Consider the following 26,368-nt stretch of genomic DNA (forward strand, 5'->3'; position numbering starts at 1 on the left):
TTATAATGTAAACTTAATATGGCACCGCGGGCCGCATAAATCCGTCTAAGGGGCCGCATGTGGCCCGCGGGCCGCAGGTAAGAGACCCCTGCTCTAAAACATTCCACAGAAGGTTTGACGGGGCTCGCCCCAAAACTGAGCGAGTCGTTCAGAGACGGACGGATGGACAGACACTCCCGCTTTATAATATAAATGAGTGGGGCACCCGTGGGAAATCCACGAGTCTTGACATGCAAGACATTTGGATCGCGCCTCTTCATATCTGATGCTTCACTCACAAGAGGGGGGAGGGGGAGAGGATCGTGCACAGGGGAGAGAAGGGACGTAGGGGTGAGGGGTGGAAGAGGGTGTGGAGTGACTGACTTCTGTCTTGATTTGATTGACTTGGGAGGATTGACTTCATTGACTAGACTCGAGAGGGGGGAGAACCTGTCCTGACCGACTTACATCGAATACACTTCACTTTCCAAATCAAAATTCCTTAAAACCAAACGTTATTAATAAATATTGGATTTCATCGTCCGTCCACATCTTCAACTCACGACGTATAAAGTTTTTTGAAGTATTGTTTAATCATACAATTGGAAAAAGATTGAACTCGCCTGAAATAAACCATTTTATTTACACCCAGGGAAATTGAAAAAAATAGAATTGGACTGCAGTTCGATCCGAGACTTGAGTTTTCCATCACAGGGAACCCTACCCTCACTCTTCTACTCCCACTCCCTCATCTCCTCGCCCTCCTTACTATTCCCCCTCCCTCCCTCTCCCCACATCGCGAATGACCAGACACATTCAAAATGGAGTCACAACTAATTCCCGAGCAGGGAACCCTACACTCACTGTTTCACTCCCTCCTTCCTCTCACTACTCCTCCTATCCTCGCTCTTCTACCTCCCCTCTCTCCTCTTTTCCCCCCTCACCACTCCCTCCACCCCGCATCGCATCTGACCAGATACATTTAAAATGGCTATTAGAATTCATTTTTGTCTGAAAACGCCAATAATCGTCCGATTTTCTCACTTTTTGCTGCAACCGAAACTAAAACCATCTTTGTGATTCCAAAAAAATGAAATCAGATGGTGAATTAGAGTAAGGATAGAGCCGTGAGGGAGTCTAAATGGACATTTTCACTAAAAAGGCATTTTTTGTCAAAAAATACTAATTTTCTTCCCATTTTTTTCAACCGATACTTATACCATCTCGGCGACTTTTCAGTCAATTGGGAAATAATTAAAATAAATATTGAGTTTTGAGCAAATTTTTTTTTTTCTTCTTTTCTTCTTTTCTTTTCAAGTGTATCAGAGCGTTATTTTTCGAGATTTACAATAGTTCTTAGAATTTATGATAAAAAGAAACATCCGCAAAAAATGTTCCCCTCGCTCTACTCGGCAAAATTATATTTTTAAACATTATGTACATTTTTTGTCCCCCCCCCCCTCTTAAGGAGCATAAAGATCTAAAGGGTATTTTCCAACAGTAGTTAAGGTCGAAAGGGACCTAAAAGGTCTTCATGGGTCTCAAAGGTCGAAGGGATCGAAGTAGTCTAAATGGGTCTAACACGTCAAGGGGTCTAAAGGGGCAAGGGATCTAAGTGGTTAAAAAGTTTTAAAAGCTTCAAAGGATCTAAAATGTCAAAGCGGTCTAAAGGTCTGAAGAGCAAGTACCAACAGTAGTTTCAGGTCAAAAGGATCTAACAGGGTCTAAAGTGGTCTATTGGGTCTTCGGGTTCTGAAAGGTCTTTGGGTACTAAAAGGTCTAACAGGGTATATGTGGTCTCAGGGTTCTAAAGGGTCTTAAATGTCTAAAAGGTATAAAGGGTCTAAAGGCTCAATGGGTTCTAAGCAGTCTCTGAGGTCAATGAATCCAAATGGTCTAAGAGGGTCTCAAGGGTCTAAAGGGTACGTTTCAACAGTAGTTACAGGTGTAAAGGGTCAAAGGAGTTCATGGGGTAAAAGGAGTCTTGAGTCCAAACAGGGTCTAATGGAATAAAAGGTCTAAGGGTCAAGGGCTCGAAGTTGTGTAAAGGTCTTCAGGAATCTAAGGGGTCTTAAATGTCACAAAAAGTCTAGAAGGGTCTCAAGGGGTGTAAAGTATCCAAATGTGAATGGGTCCAAAGGGTCAAGGGGTCTAAAGGAGGCAAAGATCAAAAGGGTGTAATATATATATATATATATATATATATATATATATATATATATATATATATATATATATATATATATATATATATATATATATATATATATATATATATATATGTCCAAGTGATCGAAAGGTCCAAATGGTCAAGGGTCTAAGACTCTAAGCTGTCTAATCTGTTTGAAGGGTGGAAGGGGTCTAAATTGTGTTGTCTAATGTCTTAGGGTTCTAAAGGGAGCTAAGCAGTGTGAAGGTCTAAAGGTTCTTGTGGTCAAAAGGGTATGAAAGTCTCAAGGGTGAAGGGATCTAAAGGTGTCTAAAGTGTTAAAAGGTCTTAAAGGTAAAAGGGACCTTCAGGGTCTTAAAGGTAAAAGGGGTCTTAAAGGGTCTTGTGGGTCATATTGGTCGTTTGGATCTTCAGGGTCCTTGGGGTGTTATGGGTCCTCAGGGTCTTTTGGGTCATCAGGGTGTTATGGGTATTTTGGGTCTGCGTGGTCTTTTGGGTGTTCTGGGTCGGTCTCGGTCTTGGTCTCGGTCTCTCACACACTTTGTCACTCACATTATACCTCTCTCCTTCCCTCCATCTCCATTGTACCACACTCTTCACACAGTGCTGATGCTGCCGAAGCAGCTTCCTGAGCAAGGGTTACACTGGATTGTTTGCTATTGCTTTCCCAACAGTGGTCGTTAGGGCAGGATTTGGAATTTGTTCAAGGTGTTGGCGATAGCTTGCATGCTCTTCATGAAGGACACCGTGGGATCTTTAACGTCCACCCAAAAATGCCGGCATACGAGACGCGCAGTTTATCATACATCTGAGGGATGGCACACACATCGATGAACCTTCCTGCCTGTGAAAAACCGGGATGACAGTTTATAGTTGAGTCATGATTCGAACCCAGGCGAGACAGCCGAGAGGCTGGGTTGCGTACCTTTAGGTAGTCAAGGATCTAGGCCATCCTGCCAGTCCAGAAACTGAACTAGCCTTTGTTAAAGATGTGCCTTACAGGACTGAATAAATAATCTCTCCGAGAAACTGAACTCACCTACGTTAAAAAATATGTCTTGCAGGACTGCTAGCAGGTGTTCTTTAAATGAGCTCACATTCAAACCAAGAAAGAATTCAGAAAAACTGCATAATGTGCTCATTGAGCCCAAGGTCCCCGGGTAAATTGCAAGCACTCTTGGTTTGCAGTCAAAGACAATGGACATTAACATCTTGGAAAAAAAAAAAAAATCATCCCCTCTCCCTCCCACACACTTCCCTCTTCCCTCCGAGTCTGTAATCCATCTCTGAATCTTATGATGCGATCTCCTGTGGGATGGAGCATCACAGAGCTGTTCTGATGGTCATAGAGCAAGATATTCTATTGTGGAATCAATGTTTTGGTGGATTATGCACGAGGCTAAAGACGTGTCAGCAATGTTGCATTCGTTGTCTGAAAAATTTTCTCTGTCTATCGTGCTTATTGTGGAGGCACAGGCTATTTATTGCTTTTGCAACTACGACAGAGGTTTTAACCTCCCCGACTCACATCCCACCCGCTCCCCCAATCCACTCCTCGCTCAAGAACACAATTGCCTCCGCAATTTTACACTACACCTCCAGACAATCTTCAGCTGTTATCAAAGCTTTAAAAGCATCCCCAAAACACTAAAATAAGATGCATAGGGACCAGACAAGAGGCTTCGATCCACCGTGTGGCAAACAAAAGTCAAGATTGTTTAATCACAGCAATTTATCAAAGAGATGCAGATCCACTGCTGTGGAACCAGAAACTGTGCGCCACACTCGCTAATGCTGCACGGATCCCAACAGGATGACATTGCCGCACGCCTTCCTGGCTGTTGTCGACACAAGCAGATCGAGAGAGGAGGCAGCTGGGGCAATTATAAATAACGTAAAAGCCAGAGGGTCATTTTTCTCCTGTTTGAAACAATTCTTTATAAACATGTGTTGTCGTAAGCAATTCACACAACTTCGCTTCAAGCAACCTCGATATTACTGGCAACACTTATTCCAAGTCGATGAAAAACAAAATTACCGTGAAGACTATTCCTCAAGTGAATGAGAAAAAAAAAAAATCAAAATCAAAAAAAAAAGTTTGCAAATCACAACAATTTCAAGAATCTCACATGATAAACGATCTCTCGTGTAACCCGCCATCATCTCCAGATTCCTAAAATATTCGAAAAAAAAAAGGACTCCTCATGTGATATCATACAGTACTGCTAAAAAAAATTCAAAGCAATTAGAAAAATCGTTTTAATTAATATTGAAAGGGATTCCTATAATTGCCAAGGCTAAGATTGTTATAATCACAAACATAGTAATAGTTTCATACAGCCTCAAACAAATCAGTACTTGTCAATCAGCCGTTCACCAGGGGTATATATTGACATATTGTCGTGTTCATGCCCATCGACACCGAGGCCGGACGGATGAACCGAAACGGTCTATTTCAATGCACCGCGTTCAGTCTTACTTTCTTACCTTTTGAAGGATTTGTTTATATATTGAAAAGCACAGGAAGGAGGGTCAACAAGACGCTATGATAAATGGAACAAGCCAAACTTAGGAAAGAGAAACAAAAATGAGAGTGGAATACAAAAGCTTATTTCGATATATTGATACGCAGCGTCTGGCTGCTTGGCTGCATCATTTTCTGGGAGCGCAGCTGTGCCACTCGTGCAATGCCACCAGTTACCAGCATGATGCGACTCACTTTGCTGACCTCAGAAGGATGGCAGGGCGAGTGTTCATTCACTGGATTTACAGGGCCTTGAACTCAAGACCTTAAGATCTTAAGCAAGCCAACCTAACCATACAGCCAACAGCAGGCTTCAAAAACTTATTTACAATGAATGAGAAATAAACCGCAAAACATAACCCACGAGGCACCACAGATCACACTTTTAGAACACAAAACAAACAAAAAAAAAAGAGCGATGAGAGATGGCAAACCCTCGCCCAGACTTGTTTTGTGTGGTGTTTGTGTACTGGTGCGTTACGTAATTAATAAGAGACATAATTATAACTGCCACTATATAAACTGCTGGCAGTGATGACCGGTACAGCCATTTCAAAGATGATTTTTGAAGGTTTTTTTTTTTTTTAGAAAACAATATGGCTGCCGAATCACGTGACCGATGACGTCATGAAAAGATTTTTGTGGACCGTTTTATCCCGGGTTGACCCTCAAAAATTTTCATACTGATCGGATGTCGCGTTCTACACATGCAATTATGACGTCACAACTAAGGCACAGATGAAAAAAAAATCACCCTTATTCCCCATGAGGAGAACTTGCCACGTGCCATTGAAATTTTTTTCTTGGTGCGGTTTAAGAGATACAGACGTCCAAAGTTTTTTTTCCGTTTTTCTGAGATGGCTGCCACACCATGTGACCTATGACATCATAATTATCATCAAAACATTCTATCTGAGTTGTCGCACCAACGGTGAAAATTTTGTCTCAATCCGACAAGCGGATGCGGAGAAAAACAAAAGTTCTGTGCGGACAAACAGACAGACAAACAAACGGACCCAAATGCAATACCCTCTCCAAATCCTTTGGCGAGGGTAATGAGAGACGCAATTAGAAGTGCCAACTTATAACTGCTGGCGGTGATGGCCGGGTACAAAGACGTCCTGCTTTGATGCAACCCCTCTTTGCTCGGATACCTGACACTGGCCCATGACGGGTTTTTTTTGATTATTCATAATTGAATTGAATTCAGAATGGGATTTGATTCAAATCAAATGGAAGACCAAATGGGTAAAGTCCTGCAATGGAGTAATGAAAAGGAACCCAAACAAGCAAAAAGCAAAGATGAAGTCATCAGGAGGAAGCTGGATAGGATTTGCATTTCAGCTGCTACTCCTCTATCCTCCAACCCATCCAAACACAGCCAAGTGAGCCTTATTTAAAAAAAACATTTTATTTTTAAACACGAAAAACAAATATCAAAAAATTAAATAATCCTAGCTGCCAGACGACGTGCCCCATCAAGTTGAAATTTAAACCTGGCATTCCTCATCACCACTGGATCATAAATGTGAAGGTTCATGCTGATTGATTCAGCAGTTCCAGACAAAACGTTATTTAATACTTTTCTTCAATCCAATATGGCTGCCAAACCATGTGAACTTTAAATTATTCCTTTAAAAACTTGTACACCCATCCATGTCTTGGGGAACATTTGTGTGAAGTTTCCTCTCGATCTGTCCAGCCATTCTGGAGAAGAAGATTTTTTAGGGGTTTTTGGGTTAATCCAATATGGCTGTCAAACCATGTGACCTGTGACATCATGTGTGAGAACGTTTTGTCCCTCATGCATAGGCGGTCATATGTGTAATGTTTCGCCTCAATCTGTTCCTGACCTTTCAGAGAAGATGATTTTTGAAGGTTTTTTTTTTTTTTTTAAACAATATGGCTACCAAATCACGTGACCGATGACATCAATTTTTTTTCTGTGGACCATTTTATCCCCAGATGACCCTCAAACATTTCATACTGGTAAGATGTAGCGTTCCACATGTGCAATCATGATGTCATAACGAAGGCACCTATGATGTCAACAAGACATCAGGCTTATTCCGCTTCAGTAGTACTTGCCGTGTGCAAAGTTTCAACTTTTTCCTTGATGCACTTTCAGAGATACAGAGGTCCAAATTTTTTTCCATTTTTCCAACATGGCTGCCACACCATGTGACCGATGACGTTATAATTATGATTAAAGTATTCCACATGAGTAGTCGCACTTATGGTGAAAATGTTGTCTCAATCGGACGAGAGGTTGCAGAGAAAAACACGAGAAAGTTCTGTGCAAACAAACAAACAAACAAACAAACATACCCAAACGCAATAACCTCTCCTTCAGCGAGGGTAACAATGCAGGCAGGATTTCCCTTTTCGCTGATGCACAGGATGGACGCAGTTCAACAAAAGGCAGCCAGTTTTAGAGACCAGGTGCATGATGGGAGCCAGTAACAATGGCGCCAAGACAAAGTAAAAAGGCCACAAACAGGGCCAGCGATGAGTAGGCCTTCAACTTAGCCACATGGTCTCCTTTGTTCATTTTAGAACGAGGCTTCCTGGTCTGCCCTCCATCTTCTTCCTCCCCCAGCTTGGGTCGATTCCACACGAAGCTTCTCCTTCAAGTGAGGTCTCCGTCCACCTTTCCACACAAGCCTCTCTGTTCTCTCCTGGTGGACTCTCCGCTGGGCTCTCGGAGCCATCGCTTGGAGGAGTGCACACAGTTCTCTGCTCGTGGACTCGCCAGCCTCTCCTGGTTGACTCTTCGGTCACTTGATAATCTCGACTGAGTTCTCTCACGAGGCTCTCCTTGGCTTCTCTCGTGGACTCCACGGTAGCCTCTCCAGGTTCGACTGGAGTTCTCCTCTTCCTCCTGGGTGGAGTCTGCCTCTTGAGTGCCACCCATGGGGAGGCCCCTATGAAAATAAGTGTACATCTTTTCTTCTGGGCTCTACAGCCTATTGTGCCGTCATGGTTGGCACACACTGGCCAGAGAGATCGTAATCAGCCGATGTGCCTCTGCGATGGGAAGTCGTCACCTTGCCCCACCTACAAGAGGTTTTACATATACATAATTAATCTGTCTACTCAGTCTATAAAAGACGTACACTGCCTCCTCAGCATCAGAGGTAACAAACAACTTACTCTGACAGAACCCTGTTACATGGCAATCTCATCTACGCAAAACACACGGACTACACTTACAAAAGTCTAGCTCTTGATGACCCCCCCCTCCTCCCCCCTTCCACGTAACAATATTCCATCTTGAATGTTATTCAGGGGTTGACAAGATAGCTCAAAGCCAGCATTCATGCCTTCGAACTGTCCAATCTGGGTTTTATTCCTCGCCCGACGATGGCCTGCGATTATGGTGCTTGGGCCTCTCAGGTCATTCTGGTGCTTGGGCTTCTCAGGTCATTCTGGTGCTTGGGCCTCTCAGGTCATTCTGCTGTTGCGAAGAACACGCCAGCCTTTGGAGATTTTAACTCAGCTGTTCCATGTGCTGGCTGTTCCGAGTGGACGTTAAATGTAGCATGGGATCTCTTGAAAAGATCGGCCATTTTCCGCTGCTATCATGGCTAAGTTCTCAATTCCTGCCCTGATCTACGCCTGACCCTGCTACCTTGAGGCCCAGCGAGTTGAGATGGCCTGGGTCCATCAATCCGTGGAGGATGCGATAAGCATAGGAAGCCTCAAGGACATCAGGATTCCTCCAAATTTCTTTCATTTTAGTGTTAAACACCAGTAACTGTTTCAAAAGGTTTAAACACCAGTAACTGTTTTAAAAGGTAATCATACATTGGACAGAATTGACTGAATAGTTTGTAGTTGTAATAATTTCTTCCTTTGGTATGTGTGCACCATGGAACGCCACTACAAGCAATTTATACACCTTAGCAGAGTTTAACCAAGGCAGAAAACCCCCATGGGGAGGGGGCTAGGAGTCACACGACAGAGGTTGAAGTGACTTAATCTCAAACCTTTTGAGATATCCTGCTCACAAACAAACAAACAAATGAAAAACCACTCAGAGTGACACTTGGTGAAATGGAACGGTACTCGGTCGAGCACGTACCTTCTCCAGGCTGAACAGGTTAAATTTTGTGTGCCACTTATAGGTCAGATCTGATTCCAGACTTTAACCAAAATCGAGTCGGCTTGTCCTCGTCACCGAGCCAACTCTTATATCTCGTTTTCTTACAAGTCGTTCACAACTTTTAGAGATATCGTGCGATGCACAGTTTTTGGCCCCATGTCTCAATGGTGAAGAATCACTTAAAAAAAAATTATCGTATCTTGATCCGGATTTGGATCTTCACCAAAATTGACCAATTAGTCCTTTTCGCACACCCAACCTGTCCACAAAGTTTTATCCACATCCATCCACAACTTTTTGAGATATCATGTAATATCGTTTTTTGCCCTATCTCTCAATGGTGAAGAATGTCAAAAATTAAATAATTATCTTATCCAGATCTCGATTCGGATCTTCACCAGAATGGAATCAATTCTTCCGAGTAGCACTCCCAACCTGTCCACCAAGTTTCGTGTGAATCCATCCATAACCTTTTGAGATGTGCTCGATATCGTCTTTGGCCCAATCTCTCAATGGTGAAGAATCACTTAAAATTCTGAGATCCGGATTTGGATCTTCACCAAAATTAAGCGTTGCTGTCATTGGCCGGTCACCTACAAACTCAAAAAATTTCAGAACGATTGCTTGCAAACTGTAGCCAAAAAATCATGTGACAGACAAACAGACAGACAGACAAACACTACAGACCAACATACTTCGCAAAATTAATTTTTTTGCCAAGTCCCAAACAGACAGACAAACCGGGGTGAATATATAACTTCCGTCGACCTTCGGTGGTGGAGGGAATAATGGCTAATAACTAGAACGAAGTCGATGGTGCACCATCCCAAATCCCCCTTGCTTTCCACCGAAAGCAGAGTTGAAAGATGGCAAAACGTTCCACTAGGAATGACTCAATATTACATTTTGAGTTAAAAAAAAATTTTTTCCCCGTTTTCATCACCATGACCCAACGTCCCCACCCCCTGGGGCATGAACCAGGGTCAAATCCCCAAAATCGTTACATATTTAATGCGGTATGAATCCTGAGTTCAAATCCCATTCAACTGTTGAATTAATACCAGGTGGGTTTGATTCTACCTGTCATCCTTCTTAGGTCGGCAAAATGAGTGCCAGCTTGCTGGTATCTTGTGTCGGAGTGGCCACCCGTCCAGGATTGTGCCCAATAGCCAAGGAGACTGCTTAGGCAGCATCAACGCTCTGCATGGAGTCTGGTCCCAATGGATGGATGGTATGAATCGTAATTAACGCTCCACCGCACGTCTGACTTCCCTTTCCATCACCTCATGCTTTCCTCTTCCCAAACCCCTCCCCCTCCATCCCCATAAAACTCTCTGGACGTTTATAAGCATTACAGCTGAAATGTGATAAGCTCTAGTATACTTTCAGCTGAACTGAATTTCAAATTTTAAGCTGCGGATTTGAGTTTCACAGCAGTTTCCACTGATAGAAAAGGTGTTCATTTGTCCAATACACACATTGTTCAATACTCTGGACATCTCTGTTCATCTCTGGATGGTGTTTAGTATGACCCAGCCAGCTGTTCCTTATCAAATGTTTCATTTGAATGCTTGCTTGAGTACTGAGTTGGACGGTTCCCTTACCCCCTTGCTTTCCACCGCTGCCTTCCTGTACTCTCCTCATGCTGCCTTCCCTTACCCTCCCCTGACGCTGCCTTCCCTTACTCTCCTCACGCTGCCTTTCCTTACCCTCCCCTGACGCTGCCTTCCCTCCCCTCACATTTCCTTCGCTTCCCCTCACCCTCCTCTCCTCACTCTCCCCTCCCTCCTCTACCCTTCCTCGCTCCCCATCCTTACCTCTCTCCCCTCCCTCCTCCACCCCTCACTCTCCCCTCACTCACCCTCCCTCTCCTGTTTCTCCCCCACCCCCTCCTCTCTCTCTCCCCGAACCCCTCTCCCTGAGTATTCCAATCAGTGAAGCGACAGGTGGTATTTGCTCGTCTGAGAATAAGGCTCCTCAAATTTCCTTGCAAATGCAATTTGTTCAGTGCACCTCGAATGTGGAAGCACACAATGCCTGTCTCAATAACAAAGCATAAACTACTACTGCTACTACAACGACAAAAGGCCCAAATACTTCTACCTTCTTGTGGGATCAGCGGGTAAAAGCTTTTGACCCAAGTCTTTCATGAACCGGTTGGCCTGACGTTCAACTAAAGATGATTTCGGCAGAAATTTAGAATTTGTTCAGGGTGCTGGGGATAACTCATCTACTCTTCACCAAAGACACCATGGGATAGTTAACATCCATTAATTAAATGTTAGTTGATGGGGCTCTCAGCTTAATGTTCAAATGAGGGATGGCGCACGCACACACACACACACACACACACACACACACACACACACACACACACACACGCACGCACGCACACCACCAGGATGACAGTTTATAGCTGGGATGAGTTTTGAACCCAGAGCAGATAGTTCAGACGAGTGTGTGCATACCTCTCCACAATCCTGCCAGCCCACAAGTACATACATACATGTACACATATCCACATAGAAATGGGGAAATTTTTTGACGCCTCAAGCTGTAACGACTGTACATGCTTTTACAAGCAGAATGCTCATATACAAACTGTAGAAATATAATTGGAGGAAACTGAATGTAAACACTGAATTCCACTTGAAATCACCACTATCACTTCAGTACCCCCATTGCAGAGCATATTACACAGTTTGTAAAATAATTATTTCCTTAAAAAAATATGCATACCTATCGATAGTTTTAATGACCAATGGGGAAAAGCCAATATAAAAGGTAAAAATTCAATTGATCAAATTTATTTTGAATGACTTGTTCACGTCATGCATTTCACGTGTGATCAACTTCACACAAAAAGACCTTGCACAAGGGAATTTTTTCTCCATACGTATCAATGTTTTGAATCCTATCGATTCGGCGTCTCCAGATTGGACAAAAACATTTCCCAACAGGCTACCAGAAAACTCGAATCTCACACAGCTGGAACAGAATAGCTTGGGAACATTAAGCCGACAGAATAATTGGCTTGCATGTATCTAGCAGACAAAACTTAACAATGCAGATGTCAATTTTTTTTTTTTTATCAAAAAGGGCTGTTTTTATAAACGTCAAAAAGATACATTCTGCTCGTACTATATTAAATAAGGCAATTCTCTGGATGTGTGCATGTATGTACGTCTGAAAATCATGGAATAAAACAGTGCTGGGTCGATCTCCACTAGCACTTGCAGACGTGTTGGTCGTACCCACGGTCAGGTCATGGGCACAAAAAAAAATCTGCGAGGTGAGGGGGGTGGAACGATTTTTGATTTTCGCCTGGACACATGCCACATAGCAAGTGGTTTACTGACCCCTGCTGCAGACAGGGGGATTATAAGCCACAGTACAAAATACATTTGCTCCACTTCCCCCACTACCCCCCCTACTCCCCCACTAGGCTGCTACCAAAGCGAGTGAGTGCTTCTATTTTGAGAAAAAAAAAAACAAGAAATAAAACTTTAAAAGAATAATTTCATCACCTATTCCCAACACCTTTTGACACTGTAATGTGAAGCAAAAAAAAATAATAATAAAAATAAAGAGCCCACAAGGTGATCGGAAAATCTGAAATCAAAGTGCATAGATGTTCATGAAGTCGCTTCTTCATCAAAAAATACAATGCAGCCTTTGCAATCGACTTCCCAATCAAAATCAAGGGAGGATATCTCCAATCAAAATTAAAGGAGGATATCTCCAATCAATCAAAATCAAGGGAGGTTAACTCCAATCAATCAAAATCAAGGGAAGTTAACTCCAATCAATCAAAATCAATGGAGGATATCTAAAATCAAAATCAAGGGAGGATATCTCCAATCAAAATCAAGGGAGGATATCTCCAATCAAAATTAAAGGAGGTTAACTCCAATCAATCAAAATCAAGGGAAGTTAACTCCAATCAATCAAAATCAACGGAGGATATCTAAAATCAAAATCAAGGGAGGATATCTCCAATCAAAATCAAGGGAGGATATCTCCAATCAAAATTAAAGGAGGATATCTCCAATCAATCAAAATCAAGGAAGGTTAACTCCAATCAATCAAAATCAAGGGAAGTTAACTCCAATCAATCAAAATCAACGGAGGATATCTCCAATCAAAATCAAGGGAGGATATCTCCAATCAAAATTAAAGGAGGATATCTCCAATCAATCAAAATCAAGGGAGGTTAACTCCAATCAATCAAAATCAAGGGAGGTTAACTCCAATCAATCAAAATCAAGGGAGGTTAACTCCAATCAATCAAAATCAAGGGAAGTTAACTCCAATCAATTAAAATCAATGGAGGATATCTAAAATCAAAATCAAGGGAGGATATCTCCAATCAAAATCAAGGGAGGATATCTCCAATCAAAATCAAGGGAGGATATCTCCAATCAAAATCAAGGGAGGATATCTCCAATCAAAATCAAGGGAGGATATCTCCAATCAAAATCAAGGGAGGATATCTCCAATCAAAATCAAGGGAGGATATCTCCAATCAAAATCAAGGGAGGATATCTCCAATCAAAATCAAGGGAGGATATCTCCAATCAAAATCAAGGGAGGATATCTCCAATCAATCAAAATCAAGGGAAGTTAACTCCAATCAATCAAAATCAATGGAGGATATCTAAAATCAAAATCAAGGGAGGATATCTCCAATCAAAATCAAGGGAGGATATCTCCAATCAAAATCAAGGGAGGATATCTCCAATCAATCAAAATCAAGGGAAGTTAACTCCAATCAATCAAAATCAATGGAGGATAACTCCAATATTCTAATGCAATTAATGCTGACAGCCTTCACAAAATCCCACGTCTCTCTCAAATCCAGCTTACATGTTCATCCGACTTTATTAGACTGGTACGTGCGTTGCCGTACGTGCAAAAAAAAACAACTTTCAAACCACGTGCCAGAAACAACAACCACACAAGCCGTTCCTTCGCTCTCGTAAACGACGACTGGATTGGGCCATTGTGTTTATCTATAAATGCGCATAAGAAATCGAGACATTATTAGAATACAAGAAGTCATCACTATCCGGAAGTGGTGCATGCCCGTACGGAATGTTCACATGCATTCCACGAATTATCGCTTTCATTGAAGTAACAACTGCTGTGATACTTACACACACAGAGTTAATTAAAATCCAAATTAAAATCAAGTTTACCTCCCTGTCTTTGCTTGCCAAGACATTCGCTGCCATTGACCATTGCCACTCCTACGCCACGGTAACTAAATGGCTCCCTTTCCCCATCGGCCACGCCTACGCAGCAACGTGTCTTGTCATTGGTTTGGTGAATAAATGGCCATAACTTGGGAACCACTCGTCCGATTAATATCAAACCTTGAAAAGGCACATACTCAGGTCCCCAGCAATATACCTGGCAAGTTTCAATTAGATCGAACCAGTGGTTGTCGAGAAACAGCGGTCACAGATACACGCACGCACGCACGCACGCACGCACGCACACGCAGCTGGAATTATAGATAGATAAAGCAATTCTCTGTATGTACATCTGAAAATCATAGAAATAAACACAGGGCTGGCCTGATCTCGACCAAATTTTGCATACGTGTTGGTAGTACCCAGGGCAACCCCCTCCCCTCCCCCACGAATGGGGGGGAGGAGGGGGAGACTACCTACCAATGCTCTCGAAGGGAGCGGGCGTTTCTCTCGTTTATAATGCAAAACGCCTGAGTCAGACGTGCCCACCGAACACAGGTCCAATGAGTAATACCTGCCGACTGGAAGCATGATTCCAGGTGGTATTTTAAGCAATTCATTATAATTGTGCAATAATCCTGTTGTTGTAGTAAACATTTCCTCTCAATGGCTTTACTTTGCCAACTTCCAGAATTGCCTCAACAAAGGTGTAAGTTTCACTTTACGTGCGACCACGAGCACGAAGAATGCTTTTTCAAGCCACCTGCTCAGGAAATCGTTTGTGTATAAATTATATAATAATAAATACAGCACTGAAAATTTGTATTTTGAGAATCAAAATTTACTTTCTTGGTTTAAAGAGGAAAAATGAAAAAGAATCACCAATTTCCAGAATTAACTTGTACACAAGCACAATTTAAATCAACCAGTTTGAAAAGTATGACAGGTTTATCGACCGCAGTACAGTGAGAATTTCTGCAGTGAAACATATGTGAGGTTTGTTTGACTTGGAAACAGTTTTTATCTGAAGTGTACCACCGATTACTAAAGGTAAAAACCAGACTTCTGCGGTTCCTGCCTCAACAGCACGTTTCCATGTTTTGGCCTTTTCCATTCCTCGTCAGTTGTCGTACAATTAACGCATAAAACAAAACAACATGTGCAACCCATAAAAGGAGCCAGTTCCACCTGAGCCTACAGCAAAACAGTATACGACTCGACACAAAAATGAAGACACGCACATACACACACATACACACACACACACCTGGGAGGGCTCCGTTCCACCTTCTGAAATCCACATATGGAGATAACAACCAAGGACACGCACGCATGCATACACATGTTTTGCTGATATTTCTGGCCACGAGACCCCCTGAAGGGGGCCAAGGAAAATCATATGAACGATGGAAAGACATGGATACTGGTATCATGCGTTCTTGTTAGGTTCACACTTGTTGACAGATATACAGTACTTACAGAAAGTATTCACACCCCTCAACTTTTGTCACGTTTTGTTGCGTTACAGCCTGAATTTAAAATGGATTATATTGAAATTTTTTTGTCTCGATCGATCGACACAAAATACCCCATCATGACAAAGTGAAAACGTGTTTTCAGAAATGTTTACAAAATAAATTAGACATGAAAAGCTGAAATGTCTTGCGTCAATAAGTGTTCAACCCCTTTCCTATGACACTCCAAATTGAGCTCAGGTGCATCCAATTTCCTTTGATCGTCCATGAGATGTCTCGACAACTTGATTGAAGTCCACCTGTGGCCAATTCAATTGATTGGACGATGATTGAGAAACACCATTCTATACAAGGTCCCACAGTTGACAGTGTACGTCAGAGGAAAAAAAAAAAAACTCTACTGCGAAGTCCAAGGAACTGTCCAGAGAACTCCGAGATTGAATTGTGATGAAGCATACATCTGGGGAAGGGGATAAAACAATTTCTGGAGTGTTGAAAGTTCCCCGGAGCAGAGTGAGCTCCATCATTAGGAAATGGAAAGAATACAGAACTACCCATTCCCTTCCTCGAGTCGGCCGTCCGACCAAACTGAGCAACCGGGCAAGAAGGACCTTGGTCAGAGAAGTGACGAAGAACCCAACGCCCACTCTGATAGAACTACAGAGTTCCTTGTCTGAGACAGGAGAGCCTGCCGGAAGGATAACAGTCTCTGCAGCGTTTCACAAATCTCGGCTTTATGGAAGAGTGGCCAGACGGAAGGCACTCCTGAGAAAAGGGCTCGTGACAGCACGCCCAGAGTCTGCAAAAAGGTACATGAAAGACTCTCAGAGCATGAGGCAAAAGATTCTGTGGTCTGATGAGATAAAAATTGAACTCTTTGGCCTGAATATAAAGTACTATGTCTGGTGGAAACCGAGCACAGCTCATCACCCATCTAACACCATCCCGACCGTGAAGCACGGTGGTGGCAGCATCATGCTATGGGGATTATTTTCAGCAACAAGGGCTGGCAGACCTGTAAAGATAGAGGGAACAATGAATGGAGGCAAATACAGGCAAATCCTTGAGAAGAACCTGCTTCAGAGTGAAAAAGACTTTAGTCTGCGGCGAAGATTTACGTTCCAACAGGACAATGACCACAAGCATACAGCCAAAGCAACACTGGAATGGTTTCAGGACAATAATTGAAGATTGTTGTTGACCGACGATCCCCATCCAACTTGACAGAACCTGAGAAAATCTGCAACGAAGAATGGGGGAAAATCCCCAAATCCAGATGTGCAAAGCCGATACAGACGTACCCAAGAAGACTCGATGCTGTAAATCACCACCAACGGCACTTCTGCAAAGTATTGACTCAGGGGGTTGAATACTTTTGATACAAGACATTTCAGCTTTTCATGTTTCATCAATTCGTAAAATTTTCTGAAAACCCATTCTCACTTTGTTATTATGAGGTATTTTGTGTGGATCAGTGACAATTTTTTTAAAAAATTTAATCCATTTTTAAATTCAACCTGAAACACAACAAAATGTGGCAAAAGTCAAAGGGTGTGAATACTTTCTGAAAGCGCTGGACATCCCATGCTGAGGAACCATCTCTCCACACATCCTACACTGGACTGAGCCACACCTTGTATTGGTCGTCCTCTTCAAACAGTACACTTGCGTACGATTTCATCGCTTGCTCTCTTGCCGCTGAACTTGATGATGAGCTTGCTCTTTCTGGCTTGCTCTTTGTGTTCGATAATTGCCTCAATAGTGGGATCTGCTGGTGTGAGAAGCATCAGTAGTCCACCACCAATGGACTGTCAGTCCTCCCTGGCTATGAAAGCAGCAGGTGCAGGTAGGGCGATTGCGCTGCTCAATGATGTTCGCAGGATTGTTTCCGGCATTAACAGCAGTGCAAGTTGCACTTTCACGCCGATTGATTTTTGTCAAGCTGAATCTTTCCGCAAAGCTTCGATAATGTTAGAGGGCAATGTATTTATTACATATGTTGGAAATTTTGCCGTCCCCCCCCACCCCTTCTCGCCCAACCATCTCCAATTTAATTAGGCACTGGTCCAAACACCCAAGCTATCGTCCCCCACCACAACATTTCCAACTACTCCATCCAATTAAAGTATGCACGACAACTTAGTCTTTCACGACCTAATAATTAATCGGTGTCGTAGTTCGTATAACACACGTGGCTGCGAGTCCCCATCAGTTCTGGCAGGGGTGCAGCGGTGCCGCTGATGCAGTGCCCACCATAAGTTAGAGCAGTAATTTATAACTTGGCCACGTTGCTGGCAATAGCTCGCTTGATATTCACGAAAGAAAACGTGGCATCTTTCTTAACGTCACACACATTGATGTCCGATCTTGCATACAGAACACCAGGATGACAGTATATAGCCGGGTGGACATTCCAACCCAAGATAGACACCTCAGAGTTTCATGAGCTGCCTCAAAGCTATCCTGCCAGTCTAACCTAATAACACTGCGCTCTGCAGTCAAACCTTAAAAACAGCCTCTATATTTCAGTATTAAATCTTCAACCAACCATACATGCAAGTTAGAAGAGGGGCACACCTCAGAACTGGCATTCTTGTACAATATTAAATGATAAACTCAAATACAACTATAAGGGCATTATGGTTTCGGAATTAGACCAAACTCAGTGGCATCGTGGTTACTGTCTGAAGATGGGGACGACAGAAGGGTATGGAGAAGATGGACCAGAGTGGCTGACTCATAACTGTTGGGACTAAGGCACAAAGAAGAAGTGGCATTGTGGCTGGAGCATCTTTTCTGACTCATGAGGTAGTCAGCAGTTTGATTTTGACCATGGCCGAGTCATACCAAAGACTTTAGAAATGTTACGTAGTGCTTCCACACTTAATATGCTGACTATCTAGAGGATAGAGCAGGGAGCAATTCCTCTTTCTTGAAAGCAGAGCTCCTTCTGGCAAAGGTTGACAAGATACCAACCTTTCGAGAGGATTGTAAACCTTGCAAATCACTCGTAAAATTATGAACTGTCCAGTCTGAAAGCACCGTGTCCATGCCCTATAAATGGCATTGCAATCAACATACTAGTTTTCCCAAGTTATCCTCCCTTCAACACTACTGATGAGATGAGCCAATCATTGAGTGTCAATGATGCTTCGCCATTCTTAAGCTCACTTAAGTCAATGTGGGTGGGCAACTGAGAGACGAGATAAGAAGCCGTCCTTACAGACGGGATAACTCTGCCATTATCGGGGACAAATCTCTCAGAAGAGAAGATTTTTTTTTTTATATGCACAAAATTAATGAGTATCTTTGAGGGACAAGCCATGAGCTGGATGAGCACCGCATTGTGTTAACATCCAATGGCACTTTGCACAGTCAGGTATGTGCTGCTTCCTTGCTTGATGCTCATCATTTAAAAAGGATAGAGCACAGACAAACAACCATAGGTTGGTAAGAACAGCACAAGCGTTGATGGGTCTCATGGCCTCCTCCTTTCGTGAAGTTCTTTGCAAGGGAACTCGTATTATATTGGGTCGCCGAAATAGGTGACCCTTATTGTCAGCAATTCTGTCTGTTTGTTTGGATGTTTGTTCGTTTGTCATCAGCATAATTGGTAGTAAACGTGGGCAGATTTTCACCAAACTCAGGTGGTAGGTACATCTTATGACCTAGTGCGTTGGAAATTGTGATGGTTGCTAGAGATGCTTTGGTTCCCTAGCAACAACCGAAAAACGTTCAAAATCGGTACCGTTCACGCGAAATCAATTCCGAAAGCCATTATCCCATGTAGGGTTATGAAATTTGGCACAAATGATCTACAGGTGATGCTCTATCAAATATATCCTGGTTTTTGTGATACATGGAATACTTTACCTGCAGCGCCCCCTACAATTAGGGTATGCGCGAAAATTGGCGGAAATTGAAGGCCCCGAGCGACCAGGTGAGTGCATCGATACGAATGAAACTTTGCAGGTTCATGGTGCTCAATGAGTACTACAACTTTGCCTCAGGACATATTGACCGATTTCGCTTAGGTCAGGGGTCAAAGGTCAATTAGTGCAAAAATCAATTATATGCGAGAGCTGGAGGTGCCTTCGTGCCGAATGCTCCTCCTCCTCGGGTTATGGTCGGATGGTCATGAAAATTCACACTAATCATCTGGAATACATTGTGCACAAATGATCAAGCCGTATTTTCGATTTAGAACTTTGTTCACCCACAGCACCCCCTCGAACGTTGGGGATTTCCAATTTCAAACCGCATTTTCGGTACTTTTCATTCAAATGGATACCGAGTAGTTATCAGTCGATGGAACTGGATGAGATTTGATATGCATAATCTTAAAGTGACTCCCTATCCGCAACATGACATCCATTTTGCTCTATATCTTATAGTTTCCATGCTCAGCGACCCATCGCCGCCTACTGGCTTGTTATTACAGCGAGGCGACATCGCGCTGTTATATAATTGGCTATTCTGTCCTGTGTCTTCCGTCACATCTTCTGTCACACTTATGGCCGCGTACGTCCCTTTGATCTGAGGGCGATAAATAGAAATTTGTCCAACGTCACAACTCTTCCCATCATGCATGCTAATTCACCGTGTTCACATTTAAATTTAATAACTGCAAAATTGTTTCATCATTCTTAACCTCGACTTTTACTGCCCCCAGCCGCGCGATATCGAAGTATTCGCTTCTTGTTCTATTATTATTATTATATTAAACAAAAGTTGCTACCACAAATCACGCCACCCCATGAATGTAAGCATTGGCCTATTCATTTTAATAATCCCATGATATCACATATATATATATATATATATATATATATATATATATATATATATATATATATATATATATATATATATATATATAATCTCTTTCTCAACACCGATTCACTGACTGATTGACTGATTGACTCATTGACTGATATTAAAGATCGGTACCTTCCGGGTGACGGAGAAAGCTGAAATTTTGTGCCGATGGACGTCGAAGCTGGTAAAATGGAAAAAAAAAAATCACAGAATTATCGGACAACATCCATAAATGAAAATATAATGAAACTAGGACACTCGGTAGAGTGCATACCTCCACGCTGTAATGCCTGATGGACGAGAACGTATCAGGCGCAATACATTTTTAAAATATAAGCTATACAGTATTATATAGTTTTTGGCCCAATCTCTCAATGGTGAAGAATCACTTTGAAAATTAAATAATTCTGGTATCTCGATCCGGATGCGGATCTTCACCAAAATCGAATCCGTTCGTCCTTGTTGCACACCCAACCTGTCCACAAAATTTCATCTGAATCCGTACACAACTTTTTGAGATATCTTGCACACAGACAAACAAACGAAGATAGAAAGGGGTAGTGCAGCAGCATAGCAAACCTGTTGTGCATTTTGTGATACAAGCACCAAATTTGGCACAAATGTACATTAATATGTTGCGAACATTTGCAGATATTGGGCCACTTGAAATTCTCTCTTTATGTCCGCCATATTGGATTTCAAAATGGCCGCCACTTGAAATCTACATTTGCTATTATCTCTGGACGTAATGCAGCTATTGACTTGATTCTGGTATCTAAATGTATGTTTTTGGGGGCAAGGAATCCAATGGTACCATTTTCAACTTAATATTATCCATCACATTCTGTTATATAATTTGTATATCATTTGCATCCCATGTCTTGCGCACAAGAAGAGCACACCAAGTGACTGCAGCAGCACTGTACATCCTGCAACACCGTGCCTACAACCACTACTGTCTGGGAGAAACCAGGGATGCAGAGGACCTTCCGGAGTCTGAAGACTGGTGTTGCCAGAGAGGAGAAGACATCCCCCAGTTTCACTACTGGGCAACCGTGCTGGAACTAGAACTGTTGGTTCTAGTGTAAGTGCGTTCTCTCAGGCAGGGATCGTTAATGATGTACCTCGATGCTCTGACAGAGCTGGTCCCCTGGTTCCATGCACTGGATCACACCCACTATGCTAGGTGGATACCAGTGCACCTGAAGGACATGGCCGAACTCACCATCAAACACCCAGATGTAGCCAGGAAATTCAGGGAAAGCCACTTCACCGTTCAGAAAACACAGAGGGTGTTCTCTTCAATCCCGATTGACCAGGCACATGAGCAGAATAATACCTGCATCAAAGGAGACGGTGGAGCAGTTGGGCTCACTGACAATCCTAGTGCCCTACGTCGCTGGATGATTGCGGGACCAGAAGTTGCCATGGTGATCGAAGAATTCCAGGATGGGAACCAACACTGGAGATGGCAAACAGCAGACACACGTCATCATGATCAGACGCCAAGTGTTCAGGCCTCATTTGTGAAAGATGTTCGCTCTCTCATCGGTGTCATAGAGGAGATGGGCAACCCATTCGAGGAGGAGAGTCAGGATGTAGTCAAACTGGACACAAAGGAGATCGCAGATCCTGCTGCTGTGGAGACCGTGATGAATGCCAAGAGGATTGGCCAAGAGCAGTTCGAGGCTTTCACCAGAGAGTGTCTGTTGGACAGAACAAAGGCAGTGGACGCACCCATTCCTTGTAACAAGCTGAAGGTGTTCAGTACTTCCACTCCAAGAAGCCAGAGCATAGGTCAGCAACAGCTCGCCTCCATCAAGAATGACCGTGAACTCTTCGCACGCCTGTACATTGGCTGCCAGACGAGGGATGGAAACCTTGAGGAGTTCTTTTGTCACGAGAATCAGGCATGTCCTCCTGCATTGTCTGATGGTGGAAGCCTCTGCACTGGTACCAAGAGTGATCTCACATGCTTGGAAGAAGTCTCCGACGCAAAGACAGAGACTCCTGTCACGACCTGTATTGTGCTTGATGGAGCAGCCATCATCCAGATGCTGAAGCCGGCTGCGTCAAAGACCTTTGAAGAGTATGCACAACAGATCTTCATCCCATATATGTCCACGAAGCTGCAAACAGTGTCACGCCTGGATCTGGTCTGGGATACTTACCTTGCTGATTCACTGAAAGGTAGTACACATGCAAAGCGGGGACAAGGTGTGCGGAGACGTGTGGTGGCTGCCGCAGCCATACCAGTAAACTGGCAGAACTTCCTACGAGTGGACAGCAACAAGACCGAGCTGTTCAGGTTCCTCTCAGCAGCTCTCATGGAATGGTTTGACCAGGAGGACAAGCAACTCGTCATTACTGATGGAGAGGCAGTGCTTAGCAAGCCACTACTGCCAGATCTGACCTCACTCGCCCCATGTAACCATGAAGAAGCTGACAGTCGGATGTTGCTGCATGCATCTCACGCAGTCCAGCATGGACACCATGCAATACTCATCCGGACTGTAGACACCGATGTTGTGGTGCTGGCAGTGTCCCTGGCACAGGAGTTGCAACCAGAAGACAAACTGTGGCTGGCATTCGGAACAGGCCAGAGTTTCCGACACCGAGCAGCACACGAAATAGCAGCTGGATTGGGACGAGAGAAGGCTCGTGCACTGCCAATGTTCCACGCTCTAACTGGATGCGACACTGTGTCTAGTTTTCATAGACATGGCAAGAAGACTGCGTGGGCAGGCTGGACGGTACTGCCAGAACTCACTGAGGCGCTGCTGTTGCTGTCCTCTGCACCTCGTGACATACCAGACGATGCAATGCGCATCATCGAGAGGTTCGTGATCCTGTTGTATGATCGAACCAGCAAATGCACAGACATTGACAAGGCCAGGAGGAAACTCTTCGCAAGGAAGAACAATGTGCAGCTCACCCCTCCAACGAAGGCAGCTCTGGAGGAACATGTCAAGAGGGCAGTGTATCAAGGTGGACATGTGTGGGGTCAGATACTGCTGCCAGCACCAGAGCTCCCTCCACCAACCAACTAGGGTTGGTCAAGTACTGGAGAAGGACAGTATACACCTTACTGGACCAGGCTAACTGAGGCAGCTCACAGCTGCATTGAGCTGGTTTCTTGCAAGTGCAAGGAAGGGTGTGTGAGGCTCTGCAAGTGCAAAAAGGCTGCCCTTCAGTGCACAGCCCTCTGTGTGTGAAGGGGACTGCACATGACGATGAGTCAACAACATACATGTACTTGTGGCAATGCTGAACTTGTTAACATGACACTGTTTATGTACACGTATCTTCAGTACTGGTATATACCTAGCCTCAGATACCAGTACACCTAGCCTCAAATACTAGACCATGTAGCATGTCAGTATTATACCTCAGACATTTACAGAACTAAGACATTCTTTTCAAAGTATTGTGTTGAATCCAATATTTGCCTAGATAATTTCAAAATATAATTATATAACAGACTGTGATAGATAATATTAAGTTGAAAATGGTACCATTGGATTCCTTGCCCCCAAAAACATACATTTAGATACCAGAATCAAGTCAATAGCCGCATTACGTCCAGAGATAACAGCAAATGTAGATTTCAAATGGCGGCCATTTTGAAATCCAATATGGCGGACATAAAGAGAGAATTTCAAGTGGCCCAATATCTGCAAATGTTCGCAACATATTAATGTACATTTGTGCCAAATTTGGTGCTTGTATCACAAAATGCACAACAGGTTTGCTATGTTGCTACACTATTACCGAAATCAAGGTGGATAGTTTGAATCCACCCTGGGAGGACTCCGTTCGACATTGTGAAATCCCATATGTAGCATATGCGCACGCACAACACACACTGTGGTTTATTAGTGCACGAGTTGATGTTTGGTTTTAAGGAAATTATAATTTGTGAAGTGAAGTGCATTCGATGAAAGTCAGTCAAGGCAGGTTCAAACCCCTCTCAAGTCAATAGCCTGGTGTTGGCTTTGTGGCTCGGGTGGCTGGCTTGGGATCTTCGGGTCCCGAGTTTGAGCCCCATTGTCCACTGAATTAACACCAGGTGGGGTTGACTCGGTCTGTCATTCTTCCGAGGTCGGTGTAATGAGTACCGGTGTACTGGTATAGGGGCACAGCATCAGCGGCATCGTCGCACCCCATCAAAATAATAGCTACCACGCGGCAGTCAAGCTTCCATACGCAAAAAGAAGAAGAATAATCAAGTCAATCGTCCCAAGTCAATCAAGTAGAGGCAAAAGGAAGTCTCTCCACACCTTCTCCCACCACTCACATTCTACCCCCCCCCCCACTCCTCCTCTCCCCTGGGCGGTGTGAGTGAAAGGGTCGAGAGAAATAGGGGGAAGCAAGTGTGGCGGGGGGAGACTTGAGGTCTTGAAGTCACATTTTACATCATGTGGAATTACACATTACAAACTGTATTTGACATGTGCATGGACATGTATTCACACATATGATGTGAAGGAAATGAATTGTGGAGATGACATCATTTCTGGATCTGATGAATACCAGTACCAATTTTGTAAAACTCTACGTGCAGCAACTAACTCAAGATTCCCAAATGCCAGACATGTCTATGCCCGGGGGTTTCCCACGGGTGGCCCACTAGTAAATAAAATTGGTCGTCTATCTGTCTGTCTGTCTGTACTGTATGTACTGTACTGTATTGTACGTTCGCGGTTTTTTGCAAAGACTGCTGGGCCGACAATCACCAAATTTGGCACACAGACCAAGTCCAACTTGGAGATTGTCCTGAGGGTATTTTCATCCACCACCTCAGCCTTTAAAGACCCCGAAGACCCCCTAAGACCCTAAAAGACACTTAAGACCCATGAAGACCCTGTAAGACCCCAAAGGCCCATAAGACTCCACAACCTCAAAGACCCTTCAATACCTCAAATACCCTGAAGACTCCAAAGACCCCTAATATCCTTAACACCCCTTACACCCTTCAGACAGATTAGACAGCTTCGGCACTTGACCATTTCGTGCTTTAGACCACTTGGACCTTTTTAGACCATTTTAACATGCTTGAGAGTTTCGACCCTTTCGACCCCTTTGACACTAACGACAATTGGAACGTCCTCCTCAAACCACATAGAAACTTAAGCGCACACCACACAAACAGACTTTCATCTTCGTACAAAACACGGACTGCATTTTTTCAGCAAGTAATGTGAAAACTCATTGAGTAATGTGAAAACAAAAACACCCTGCGGAAATTCCTTTGTGGGAGGAGAGAGGGGAAGGGGAGTGGGTACAAGTGTGGTGGGATGAGGGAGGGAAGGGAGGAGGGACCTGGCGTTGCCCGGCAACGCTGGGTACCTTTGCTAGTTTTCAAATAAAATATAGTTATTTGAGCAGTTGCCTGTTGTTGAATTCAATCGAGTTGGAATGGCATTGAAGGTAATATCTTTGCTAATGTAACAGAACATGGAAGAAAAATGTATATCAATGGGAGTTGAGAAAAAAAAGAAGAAAATGATTATGTCAAAAAGTTAATGGTACAAAACCAAACACATCACCATCCCAACCCCACTCCGGGATGCTACATCAGTAAACGGCGCATCAACCGAATGATCACGTCTCAAAAACACGTATCCATGAAACAATTGAACTGATCTTTAACGAAGACAAATGCTTGTCTTTGATCAATTCATCTTCCTCAACTCTTTACTCTAAACACCGAGAAATGAGCGTCAATGGAAAGACCGGAGTATCGGCGGATGTGGCAGTTGCAGGAATCATGGCATTGGCATTGTGAACCGCAGAGACCAGGGTTGATGTGAAAACATGGAAGAGCAGCCATTCAGCCAGCAGAGAACCAGAACATTTTGAACATACAACTCGAGAGGCTTGGGTAATGGGATTAAACAACAAACGAACATCGTCGTTTGATCTCATTACTCAGGGATTTAAGGACAAGCCGTTAGGACATCATTTGACAACAGAAGGTCGAATTTGTGTGTCCTGCATGAAAACTCCATTGGACCTCAAATTTCTGCACAGGAAAAAAAAAAAAATGGCAAAAGGAATTGTTCTTAATAAAATGACTCTGTCTCCCTGCCAACAATGTGC

General features: G+C 43.4%; 1 protein-coding gene across 5 annotated transcripts in view; it reads right to left on the reverse strand.

Moving 5' to 3' along the window:
* The window catches only part of LOC147031804 (phospholipase D1-like), a 204,162-nt gene that overhangs the window by 134,497 nt on the left and 43,297 nt on the right, over positions 1-26,368 (reverse strand). Inside the window, exon 1 of one of the 5 annotated variants that reach the window (XM_085867739.1) lies at positions 20,399-20,423. The exons of the other annotated variants lie outside the window; for them this stretch is intronic. The gene's annotated coding sequence lies outside the window, so the exon portion shown is untranslated. Of the gene's footprint in view, positions 1-20,398; positions 20,424-26,368 lie in introns of those variants that run through there. 5 annotated transcript variants of the gene reach the window in all.

This window comes from Eptatretus burgeri, chromosome 2 (assembly GCF_056783735.1).
Source record: "Eptatretus burgeri isolate ZD-2024b chromosome 2, Ebu_testis_v1, whole genome shotgun sequence".
Taxonomy (NCBI): domain Eukaryota; kingdom Metazoa; phylum Chordata; class Myxini; order Myxiniformes; family Myxinidae; genus Eptatretus; species Eptatretus burgeri.